The sequence below is a fragment of the Panthera uncia genome (genome assembly GCF_023721935.1).
Source record: "Panthera uncia isolate 11264 chromosome B3 unlocalized genomic scaffold, Puncia_PCG_1.0 HiC_scaffold_1, whole genome shotgun sequence".
In the NCBI taxonomy this organism is placed as follows: Eukaryota; Metazoa; Chordata; class Mammalia; order Carnivora; family Felidae; genus Panthera; species Panthera uncia.
The window spans coordinates 20,280,265-20,293,786 of NW_026057582.1; the positions used below are offsets into that span (position 1 = coordinate 20,280,265).

Here is a 13,522-nt window from a genome sequence, read left to right on the forward strand (position 1 = left end):
TTATGAACCTCCAGCCAATCAATTATTTAGTACTTATTCAATGTAATATACATAGCCTTATTCTGCTGTGAATAAGGCTCTGCCTTTGTGAAAGAAACAAAGGCAGAGAAACACAATCCCTAACCTTTTGGGTTTACTACTTTGTACAAAAGAAACAGATGAGTAAACAAACAAAACTCATGTCTGTGGCCAGAGCTTCCATGACCAATGCTCAACCAGATGCTGGAGATCAGGGGGTCCTGAGATGTAATCAGAAGTCAGTCTCCAGGACATGGGGCAGGGCAGAGCCCGTAGAGAATGAGTCTGGGGTGGTGGAGAGCCTCTAAGAATAAACAGCATGCTATCATAAACCATTCACTGCACAATGAATACTGAATGCTGGTTCAAAGTCCTTCCTTTTTGACTCCAAAGATTAGCTTACTCAAGGCAAATTATCAACTTTTGAAGTTCTGGTGGATGAACTCATTCATAATCTGGATCTCCGAAGTCCAGGAATCAAGACATGATTCCTAACCTGGCTGGCAGTGGCTGCAGAGATCCACACATACTCACCGAAGGCACTGAATGTCTTCCATTTGCTCCTTCACCTCCACTCTGCATTTCTTCATCCTGCTCTGCCCTGAGAAGCTGATGACCTACTTGTCACTGGCTTCTGGTTGGTTCTGATGAGCATCACCCATAGGAGTGAGAGGGAGAGAGAGAGAGGAGGGTGAATTCAGGGCATATATTACCCGACTCCTCTCTCTCTCTCTCTCTCTCTCTGTCTGTCTGTCTTCTGCACCAGCTCTCCTCTTTACATAAAGCAATCTCTCTTTCTCTCTCTCAGCTGGTTGACTATGCCTTCAGGGGTAGTAAATGTGTTGCCCTGTTACTCTCTCCTGAATACTGCTCATCCAGTGTTGCTTCCCTATATTCTGTTAACATCTTTGTAAGTGGTCCCTTCAGTAAACTTTCACCAAAAGACTCTGTTTGAGGCATAGTTATCTATTTCCTACTAGGACCCTGCCTAACTGACAAACCGATACTACAGAGATGTGCTTCATTGAGAGAAAGAGAAAGAAATACTCTGCCCATGGGAAATGAAAACAGACTTGTAGAAACTTGAGAAGCCACTCTTTACAGAGCTGCATAATTTGCTTTAATTAAGGTCTGAAGCCACAGAAGCTATTAGATTTCAGATAAGTCTTCATAACAAGTGTTGTACCATGTGTAAACCAGAAATGAAATTCTGTCATTCTCTCTTCCTCGTCCTGGGATCCTATGCTTTATCTTTTCTTATTTTCTAAAATGGAAGGGGAAAAGTCTTCACTTTTCTCAAGTGCCACTACAATCATGCAGTGAAAGGATTAATGAAAGTTTATGTACATACTGACCCACAGTCTCCTTAGATTATTTAATGGAAATCACATGCCATTCATTACACACAAGCACTCTCTTTAAGAGCACTCTGGGGAGTTATTCATAGGAATGTTGTGACCAGAAGGTGAAGGCTTACAACAGCTTGTTGAGGTGCAAGTTGGAATGTGTGAGATGTGTAGTTTGAGTTAGCAAAAAATATAGGAACTAGGGGATCGCCCTAGTAAATCACCAAGAAGTAGAGGAAATGCTATAAAAATGATGGCCAAGTCAAGGGATATTCACTGTCCTCCAGGGTGTAGACTTTAAATTCTGCCCTGCAAATTCAGCAATTCTTAACATATTCTTTGATATGCTTATAATTATTTCTTTATTACACAGTCCATATATTTTCCATTTAACCAGATGTTTTCTCCATCCAAAGACAAAACTATCTTCTACCTTCCCCCTCCCATGACTCAGTAGAATTCAGCCAGGTGAACAAGGAAAGTTTCATGTTTTCGTTCTTACACAACTGTGCTAGCTACACTGTAGGCAAGAGCCGAACACTCGCTAATTTACTATTTCCACATCTTAACTGAAACAACTTCTGTCTGGAAGAAGTTTTAAGAAAAGTGCTTTCAGGTGACACATGTGTAAACATTGAGACTGCTTTGAATGTGCAACAATTTTCACGGGGTCTGTGGGGGGGGGGGGGTGCATCTGGAGGTGTTTTGTTGCAACCATAGCAGAAACGGCTTAAGGATCACAATCTACTGATAACTAGTCATGGACTAGATATATCTGAGGAATTTTTTAAGGCACTTTAATAGTTCCAAGCTCTGTTAAAATATCAATAAGAAGTCATCACTTAGACAAATAAAAGCAATACAGTCTCAAGTTGGCTGAAGTTGGAAAAGTGGAGTTTACTGAGTTTGACTTATTAAGATCACGTTTATTTCTTCATGATGTTATAAACATAATCATATGCCAAGACTCATGCTGACTAATGTCATTTAATGTCATATCTTAAATCTTAGGGTATAAAATTTTATCTTAAATTTTAACATATTTTTAAATACTTTCTTTAAACCTCATGAAGTCATATCCCTATTTTATCCCCACTTTATAGTGTCACTCTGGCTAAGTGAACTGGCAAGGAATACACAGCCAGTAAGTGGCAGAACAAAATTCAAAGCCAAGCTTCTCAAACCTAAATTGTGTCCCATTTTTATCATGTAGGCAATTTCTACTTTATGCCAAAGTGCTTATCTTCCTGATCTACTCTTTGGAGAGGTCAAGCTTCTGATCAAAATAGAAGTTCAACACAATTTATAGGCAAAAAAGAACTTCCTGAATCTTTAGGATGTTACTGGAATGTGCTGTTTGAGTGAGATTTAAAAGGATGCTTTTCACTCTTTCTCCTCTGCTCATTTTGTCACATGACTCAAAAGAAATTCTTTTGGCCTAAGTCCCAATCTAGTCTTTGAAATACAATGAAATAAAATATGTGTCCCATGCTTTAATTTGGGGGGGAGAGGGGCAGATAATAATATAAGAACATGGAATATAAAGACCAGATGCATGCTTCACTGTTTCAAAAGTTCAATTGGTCTCTTAGCTACTGTCCTCATCACACTGAAATGCCTTCTACAGAGATGGATGTTTCATCCTGAAGTCATCTATTGCTGGCTATGGCTGATCGTTATGATTCCCCTGGGTAAAATGCATTCTCAAAGTGCATCTTGCCTTCTAATTCCTCCTAGCAAATGTGTAAGTGGGTAGTTTGATCTGACCACTTGCCCCTAGAGTGTGATCATATTCTACAATCTCTGAGCCCCAGGAGAACTCGGGAATCCCAACATTGAAATAGGCATTGAACCAAGGCAAAAAAAACAGTGGAGGTACTAGGGGAAGGAGGCAAGTTGGAAAGGGCCGCTTTATGAGGTGCAGCTCATATCTGAATCTTTTAGTGCTTCACTGGGAATTTAGGTCCATCAGAGCTTCTTCTGCTTACTTTCCAGGAGTGCTAAAAGAACAGGAGGGTTGGCCTCTGATACTAAAGGAAACTGGTATCAACATCAAAAAGGATTGAGGCATCAAGAGGGAATGCGATAGTGTGATTCAGTCATATTTTCGGTTCTTTTTTTTTTTTTTTTTTTTGAGAGAGAGAGAGCGAGAGAGAGAGAGCAGGGAAGGGGCAGAGACAGAGGGAGAGAGAGAGAATCCCAAGCAGGCTCTGTGTTGGCAGCAGGGGCTCTAACCCATGAACTGTGAGAACATGCCTGGGCTGAAACCAAGAATCGGACACAAAACTGAATGAGCCACTCAGCTACTCCTTCAGTTCTGCCTCAAGTATTTAGTAACTCAAACTGAAAAAGTCTAGACAATGGATTTCCCTACTTACAGATGAAAGCTATACTAAGGACGAAAAGATAAACAAAGACATAAGGTGAATTTCTATTTTTAAAATTTTTTTTTACATTTATTTATTTTTGAGAGACAGAGCACAAGTGGGGGAGGGGCAGAGAGAGAAGGAGACACAGAATCCGAAGCAGGCTCCAGGCTCCTAGCTGTCAGCACAGAGCCCGACGCGGGGCTCAAACTCACAAACCATGAGATCATGACCTGAGCTGAAGTTGGATGCTCAATTGACTGAGCTACCCAGGCACCCTGACATAAGGTGGATTTCTAATCAAAACCCAGTAGGAGTATATAGGTTCACAAATGAGTGGTAGAAAAGAAGAGTCCATGGCCTCTTTGAAATAGGAACATATTAAAAGTCAGTCATTGATTTTTTTCTTTCCTGCCTGACGGTATCTTCAAAAACCAGTAAATGTTCTTTAACTCCAGTGCTAAGGATTCTTACTAATTCTCAGGACTTCGAAAAAAAAAAATTCAACCCAGATCCAAAGGATAATAGACAAATGCCTTGAAATTTAACGTGTTTGGGGGCAACCACTGACAAATCACACTTAATATATTAATCAATAACTGCCACACTAAAGAATGTTGAAGGACACCAGAGCTGGCAAAGGCCTCCAGTCCTGTATGTATAAGCATATTCAATGTGAAAGTGAAAGATTGATGGATATGAAAACCATCCAAGAAACTGTGAATACAGACTCTGCTCATCCTGAAGCATTTCTGAAATTCTTAGCAAACGATGATTAAAGAAGCTCCAAAGAAATGTTATTGGTTCCAACCAACACACCCAGTAGGTATCAAGGGGACATGAAAATAAATGCAATCTCCTTTCTACTTTAGCAAATCTCCTTTCTAACCACTAGCTTTCTAAATACAGTAAGTCTTAAGTGTTTTTTCCTATCATGGTATTTGCTTTTCAGGTGAATATAGTTTGGGAAGTACAACAGAAGTGTACAAAACTAGAAAAAAGAAGGAACTATATTACTGTCTGAAATGGAATCATATATTTTATATACACAGAGTTCTGTTTTTCCAATTGATAAGACATTATCAAAGTAAGGTCAAAGGAAAATGATTTATAGGCACTTCTTTTTAAATTTGCAATTGTCAAAGGAACACTTCTTGTATGTTTTTCCTGTTCTAAGAATAATTCATGCTTAACATTTTTTTTATTTTAAAACTACTATACAATCTAATGAAACAAATAATATAATCTATAACTGAATCACTTATTGATTACTGTTAGTATTTGTCATATGCCCTTAGAGTGTATTTTTTACGTGTATATTTAATTTGTATATTTGTGCTTCATCAGCTTGGAGGTACACAATCCTTTTAACATGATGAAATTACCCAGCCACCCTACCTAGAGATTTGAGACCCATTCTAGATTCTTCACTTTTCCTTATACACCACTCGCATTCACCAAATACTGCAGACTGTATTGCTTTCAGTCTATTGTATCTCATTTTTTCCCTTCTCTAGCCACAATGCCACTGCCTTAACTTGATGTGCTTCATCACTCATCTCGGCTGTGGACCTAAACCTGATTTATATCACTACTCTTAGTTTTACATTTCAACTGATCTTTCACATTACTTACCAAATTATTATTTTTAGTGCATCAAGGATTGTGTTATTTTTCTGCTTGAAAATATTTCAATGATTTTCTATTCTCCTGAAAAATATCAAACTCCTTAACTTGGTATATAAAGTCATCCATCCTCTAGTGCCATCTTACCCACTCTTTGGCTATATTTATTCACTAACCTCTCCTTCCCTTGATGTTCCAATTATTCTCGATTGCTTCCATGTCTCCAAACCACCAGAGTAATCAATGCCTTGCCTGATGCTTTTGATCACTCTATTCCTCAATCAAGAATCATCATCATTTCCCTTCTGAAAACCTGACTTGCTCTCCCATCACCTTCCAAGTAGAAGAATCGCACTCTCCTTTATGCCTCATGGTATATGATACTTCCATCTATATAACTCTACCTTCACCATTTCTATGTTTCACTCCTCCCACTAATGGCACTTCTTAATGTTAAAAACCTTGTCTTACTCATCTTAGTGTCCCCAGGACAAAAGAAGTGTTCAAAATTATTAAAATAAATTAATGAACAATAGAAATCAGTAGTGCTCTGATTTGTTGGTAAATGTCAATCAAAAACTTAGGTTGATATCATTTGAACTCACATACGTTCTTCCAGTTCCTATGCCACATTCACTCTATGTTTATCCATTTTTGACTTTGTTGAACAACCACAAATGAAGGACAAATTCAGCCTATTTAAAATCCCCATGGAATGACAATTCATAAAATGCTATAAAGAGATGAAACTCAGCAAACACCACAAAGCCATTATGAGAAAATTGTCATGCACTAAATCTGCTCAGGACTGCGGGGCGCTTAGCTGATAGTCACATTTGTTTTGGGATGTTTGCCTAGAAATGTTCTTTTAATAAATGTACTAAATAAGATGCATAATTTAGTTCCTTTTCTGTAGCCGGCTGGCCAGCTGCCAGATCTAAGCTCCTGCTCCACCTCTCTCTTTCTATCCTCCTTTGATGTCTCACCATCTCTTTCTTGGGTTTGATTCAGCACCAAGGTTACCTGCTGGCCTAGTACAAACAATCTCATTAAAAAGCCATCACAGTTGTGTCTGATGGCTTCATTTCTTCCCCAATGGCTCAATTTATATCGTTCTTTGGAACAAGTAGAGAGCAGGTTCTCTCCAGGATGACTTTATTCAGCCATACTACATGCACACTGACAGTAAGACAAAAGAATGAGAACTCTTGCCTTTATTGGGTAGATGAAAAAAAGATTTCCTAGTCTTACTCTACTTATCACCATTGGGTTTGTCAAGGTTCTACTTTCCTGTGGAGGCTATCATGGTCAGTGTTCAAGGATGTTTTTCTTATTCCTATGCAGCCTCAAGTAAAACTCAACAAGCTGAGAATCAGAAGACCTTGGTTCAAGATAGACCATTGGAAAGCAATTCACTGTATGGTGACTAGCATAACCTCATTGACCTTAATACTTTAATTTCTGTCTGGTAGACAGGTGGTCTACTGCACAAGGAAAAAGAGAGGGCCAGTGGAGCCAAGTATTAGCAATGAACCTCTGAGCTGGCATCAGGCAGTTTGCCTTTAAGGGCATAGAACCATCAAGGGAACTTGCATGTGGGGACTTTCCCATATGACCCTGGGACAAATGATGGAGGAGAAGAAAGGCTTCCATTGGAGATTTCCATGATGTCACTAGTCTCCAGCTCCAGCTTTGCCCCAGCTTCTGCAGATCCTTAGCACCATTCAGGAACTGTGGAGAAGAGGCAGGAAGGGTAGCATTGTTCTTCCAGGACTATGTCACTGCTCCAGGAGGAAACTTCACAGTGGGCAGAAAGCTATACAACTGGCCAGCATCTGGTCCCAGGCTCAGGAAAGCGTGCCCATTTTAGGGAAATGGGGAGTGTCATAGTAGCTCCAAGCTTCTAAGCTTCTATGGGGCAACCACTTCCTTCTTTCCTTTCCCATCTAGGCCAAGGTCTGGTGTGAAAGCTCCAGATTTCACTGGATCTGCCTAGAGTGCAGGGAGAACTCAGTTCTTTAACTGCAGACTGGTTCAAAACTGACCTGCAAAGGAAAGACAGGCCTGGGTCTCAAGACATATGGCCCAAAAGAGCTAGGATATGGGGAAAGACATCCTCCAGTTCTTGAACCTCCAGAACCATCCTGTGAGTTCCCAAGTCTTCTTAAGATCCACCCCTTTCCCTTTTCCTGCCCTATTCCAAAGGGGAAGAGAAAGGGTGATTTGCCTGGACCAATCAGAGGCTATCTGTGGCTTACTCCTGCCTTAGGCCCATGAATTCTCCAGGTTTAAGAAAGGAGGAAGAGAAGCCAAGGGCTGACCATGGTCATGGGAAGCTGACTCACGGCTGATTTAACCTGGGGTGCCCACTGGTGCACTATCTTATACATCTTGCAGCTGATGAGTTAGTGACAGCAGGGTCTACCAGCCGCTCTTAGTATGCCATGAGTTTGAACCTGGTTTCCTTTTTCCTGTGTTTCTTGCCCACATAACGTCCTCAAGCCATGACAAGGTCATTGAATGTCTCATGGCAGAAGCTGCAGAACTTGTCTGGGTCTATTATCTCTCTATTCTGAGGCAAGGTTTCCACCTTAGTGGATTGCTGCTTCAACTTTCAGTTCTTTGGGTGTCTTCTCCAGGTAATGTGACTGGGCCAGAAGAGGGGAGGAAAAGGTCATGTGACAAATGTAGCAGCACTGGTTCTTGTCTTTGCTTCTGCTGCTTTTCTGATCTGAGTCAAGCTTCTTTGTTTCCCCCTTTAATGTCTCCATTCCATGGACTGCTAGGTGTCTCTTCACTTTGTTGGCATGTTTTTTGCCCTAATAGTGTGTCAGCTTGTGGGACTCAGAAATGAGTGAGGCACAGCAAACCTTACATTGGGTATTGATAAAGAGACACTGGTTCTTCTGGATCATGTGCTCCAATTGCTCCCTCCCCACTGGTTGGGCCCAGGACACTGCTTCCCACAGGAAGCACGTCCTCTAGCAGTCTAAGTGTACCCCATCCTGTTCTTCCTTCTTGATGCTAGGGAGCTGTCATATTGCCTGGCCCCTCCACTGTCCTTAACCTCCACGTTGCCCAACGTGGGACACTCCATCTTTCCCACAAGCTCTAACCTGCTGACGGCCACTCATAAACCTTGGTTTCTACTGTTGTATCTTTAAAAAAAAAACAAATAAGGGGCTCCTGGGTGGCTTAGTCAGTTAAGCACCAACTCTTATGTCTGCTCACGTCATGATCTCCCGGTTCATGAGATACAGCCCCACATCCGGCTCTGTGCTGACAGTGTGGAGCCTGCTGAGGATTCTCTGTCTCCCTCTCTCTCTGCCCCTCCCTCCCTCTTTCTGTCTCTCTCTCTCTGTCTCAAAAATAAATAAATAAACATTAAAAAACACAAATAATATATAATAAGCACTGCCAACCCTTTCTGAGTGCACCCCCATCCCCAAAGCACACACAGTCATTTGACCTTCTTACGAGATCCATATGTCAGAATAGCCTTATATTGTTATTCTCCTTTCTAGTTGAGGATGTGCATTTTCTTTGAATTTAGTAACCATGAGACTCTCCTATCCTTTCATCCTGTATAACCCATTAAAATCAATTTCCCATAAAAATTAAAATATGGGCTTGGAATGGTAGTCATAGTCCAAGTCTGGGATAACTTCTGGGGAATAATTCTTCACAGCTCTGCCAACCAATCTCATATTTGGTTAACAGAATGGGGTTCAAGAGTCCAGAAATCTGTGAAGGCTGGCTAAAATAATGATATACGGTAAAAATCAGCTTCATGTTTAATAAAAGCCAATATTAAAACTTGTTACTTATGATAAAAAACACATTATCTGCTTTAGATAATTTAATCTTTACAGCAATCCTATGAAGAAAACTCTATTAACAGTTTTCAGCATCTTGCAGTTGGTGAAACTATATCATAGTAACTGTGGGATCTTGGCCATGTCACTTTGCCTCTTCAAGTTCCAGAGGTAGGATCCAAGCCTAGGTTTGTCTTCCTCAAAGCCCATAACTCTTAACCACGGCAACTTCTCTTATCCACACCTAAGCCACATCTGGCTTTAACAACCAGGAGTATAAAGATAAAGACAGATGCTAGCCTCAGAAACTGACCTATAATGAATGGCATCAATCAGTGCCTATTAGAGTATTTGTTTCCCTTATGTTTTTCTAGGACTGGGAATCTTTACATCCATCTCTCCTTACTGGATTGCAACTCACCCTTGGCTTGCCATGATTTCTTTTCCAGCTGCTAACCTTGTGCACCATGGCACTGAACGCTGTCTGGCTGTCCCATGGAGAGGAGGCTGTGCAGAGCATGGCATCTGACAAAATGCAGGTCATTTTTCTGAATGAGCATTATTCATTTCTGTCGGTTAAATTCAGAGGTAGCAGCCTGCATTTCTCCCACTGGGCTGCTAAGAGGAACTGCAGAGCATGAAGAGACGTTTTAAAAATCAAAATACTATGCTGCATTCTCCCATGTTGAGAAGGGCATGTCAATTCATCTCAGCGAGACCTCATGGGGCAGAAGTTTTGTAAACACACTACAGTGGCCCTTGGGTCCTAATTTAAAATATTTCTGTTCTACTTTATTCCAGGCACTTGCTTTTTTGTCGCTGAACCAAACCCATAGTTTGTATTCAGTAGGAAAGGGAGGGAGAGCATGGCCATTTTATGTTTATTCTTCCTTGAGCTATAGACTCAACCTCAAATTGGAGAAGGGTCAGGGTAAAGGAGAATTCTCCAAAATATGATCGTTTCTATTTATAAATTATTGTTGTGTTACTCATTAAATCTATTTGTGCCCCTTGCATTTCCATATGAATTCCAAGATCAGCTTTTCAAATTCTGCAAAAAACAGTGCTTTTAATCTGTAGATCAATTTGGGGAATAATGTCATCTTTTAAGATCTTATCTTCTACTTCATGAATATGGAATGTGTTTCCATCCATTTGTTTCTTTTTAAATGTAATTCAATAATGTTTTATGGAGGCACGTGGGTGCTCAGTTGGTTAAGCATCCAACTCTTGATCTCCGTTCAGGTCATGATCTCATGGTTTGTGAGATCGAACCCTGAGTTGGGCTCTGTGCTGACAGTGCAGAGCCTTAGAATCCTCTTTCTCCCTCTCTCTCTGGGCCCCACCACTTTCTCTCTCTCTTTCTCTCTCTCTCTCTCAAAATGAATAAATTTAAAAATGTTTTATTGATTTTAATGTAAAAGTTCTACATACTTCTGTTTAATTTATCCAATTTGATGCTGTGATAAATTGAATTGTTTTCTTAGTTTCATTTTCAGAATGTTCACGGCTAGTGTATAGAAATACTATATATATTTGTATATTGATCTTGTATCCTGAAATCTTGGTGAAGTTTTTTATTAATTCTGGTAATTTTTCATGGATTCTTGATTTTCTATATACAAAATCATCTTTTGATAATAGAGGTAATTTTAACTTCTTCATTTCCAATCTAGATGTCTTTTCTTTTTCTTTTTTCTTTTCTTTTCTTTTTCTTTCTTTCTTTCTTTCTTTCTTTCTTTCTTTCTTTCTTCTTTCTTTCTTTCACCTAATTGGCATCTGATATAGAGATAGTTTCAATTCTCCATTTCCAATCTGTATGTCATTTATTTCTTTTTCTTGTCTAATTGCCCTGGTTAGAATATCCAGTGGAATGTTAAGTACAAGTAGTGAGAGCAGGCATCTTGTCTTGTTTCTGTTCTTGGGCAGAGAAAATAGTCTTTCACCACTAAGTATGATGTTAGCTATGGGTTTTCCTGCAAGTTATCTTCTACTATTAGGTCACTGGGTGTTTTATTTCATGCAAGATTGTTTGATTTTGTCAAATCATTTTTCTATATCCAGTAAGATTACCATGGAGTTTGTGTCCTTTACTCAATTAATACGGTATATTATGCTGACTGGTTTTTCACATGTTAAAACAATCTAGCATCCCTTGGATAAATTCCACTTGGTCATTGTATATAATCCTTTTTGTATGTTGCAGGATTCAGTTTGCTGCATTTTGTTGAGGATATTGTGCTTATTTGTAAAGGATATTGGTCTTTAGTTTTCTTCTTCCTGTAATGTCTGTGGTATGGGTATCAAAGTAACTGCTCTCCAGTATTTTTTGGAAGAGTTTATGAAGGATTGCCATTATTTGTTCTTTAAATATTTTACAGAATTCATCATTGAATTCTAGACTTTTTCTGGTAGGAATGTGTTAATGTACTAATTATTAAATTTGTTTTAGTGCTTTTCAGATTTTCTATTTCTTCTTAAGTTTTAGCAATTTGTGTTCTTCTGGGGTTTTGTCCCTTCATCTAAATTACCTGTCGGTATCCATTTGTTCATAGTGTTCTCTTAGAATTATATTTATTTCTGTAAGGTCAATAATGATGTTTTCTTTTTAATTCCTGATTTTAGTAACTTGAATCTTCTGCGGTTTTTTTCATGGTCAATCTAGGCTTGCCAATTTTATCTTTTTAAAGAAATACATTTGTGTTTTGTTGACTTTTTTCTCTTCTCTACTTCATTTATTTCCACTCTAACTTTATTATTTCTTTCATTCTTTTTTCTTTGGGTTTAGCTTCTATTTTTTCTAGTTTCTTGACGTTATGTCACTGATTTGAGTATAACTTTTTAATGTAAGCATTACAGCTATAAATCTCCCTCTGAGTGCTGTTTTAGCTGCATTGCATAAATTTTGATATCTTGTATTATCATTTTCTTTCATCTCAAAGTATTTTCTGTTTACTCTTTACATACATTTCTCTTTTCACCCATTGTTATTTAGGTTATTTAGAAGTGTGTTAATTTCTACACACTTGTGAATTTAAAAAAATATTTTTATTTTTAATTTTTAAATTCAGCCCACTGTGGTCAGAGAACACACTTTGTATGATTTCATAACTTTTAAATTTATTCTGGCTTGCTCTTTGGCATAATATATGGTTTACCCTGGAGAATATTCCATGTGCACTTGAGAAGAATGTGTATTCTGTTGTTGGATGGAGTGTTCTATGTATGTTTGTTAAATCTAATTGTCTTGTAGTGTTGTTCACATCTCGTATTTCCTTGTGGTCGTCTGTCTGGTTGTTCTACCAATTGTTGGGAATAGGACATTGAATTCTACAACTATTATTGTTGAATTGTCTATTTTCCCTTCAATTTTGTCACTTTTTGCTTCATGTATTCTGGGGCTTCATTGTTAGGTGCATATATATTTATGATATGTCTCCTTGATGGATTTTCCCTTTTGTCATTATAAATGTCATTTTTTATCTCCAAGAATAATTTTTACCTTAAAGTCTTTTTATCTAATATTAGTAAGCCACTTTTGTTCTATTTTGTTTACTACTTGTGTAGTATATATTTTTCCATCCTTGTATTTTCAGTCTCTTTTTGTACTCAAACTTAAAGTGTGAATTTATAGACAGCATATTGTTGAGCCATATTTGTTTTAATGCAATTCCATCAACTTCTGCATTTGGTTTCTCATTCCCCAGATTTTCTTTTAAAGATTTTGCCCATTTTAATTGCCTCAATTACCTTGGCCACTTCAGGCATCTACATACAGTATTAAACATTTGCCACTGATTGTGTGTGTGTGTGTGTGTGTGTGTGTGTGTGGAATGTCCTGGGGATAGAGCTTTCCTCATTGAATGAGCTCTGAGTCAGGTTGATAAAGACAGACTCCGCAAATAAAGATAAGACCAGGAAACTGCCAAACAGATCAAGTAGTAACAATTCTCTGAGGATGAAGCTTTTTGAGGGGCTCCAAATCCATTCTGCTCCCTCCAGTGACTATTAAACTGCTGATTTTCACTTCTAGTATGGTTCTGAAGGTGCTATATTCAAGACCATGATGGGGTAACTTTTACTTCTAACTCACTTCTTTTCTGGGGAAAACATGATCAACACTCATCCAGGCTGCTATTTAGTGACATACACTCTTACAGTCTGCAAGTTCCAAATAAGGAATAATGGCTACTTTGGTTTGTGTTTTTAAGTTAAGGACTTGGATGTGATTTAATTGTTTGTCCTTAAAGAAATAAAACTTTTCTGCGGATTAAGAAGAAAGAAAGAAGGAAAGAAGGAGAAAGAAAGAGAAAGAAAGAAAGAAAGAAAGAAAGAAGAAAGAGAGAAAGAT

General features: G+C 38.6%; 1 pseudogene; it reads right to left on the bottom strand.

Annotated features, from left to right (window-relative positions):
- Positions 1-7,733: 7,733 nt before the first annotated feature.
- On the bottom strand, positions 7,734-8,453 carry LOC125910291 (zinc finger protein 346-like; annotated as a pseudogene).
- Between the last annotated feature and the right edge of the window lie 5,069 nt (positions 8,454-13,522).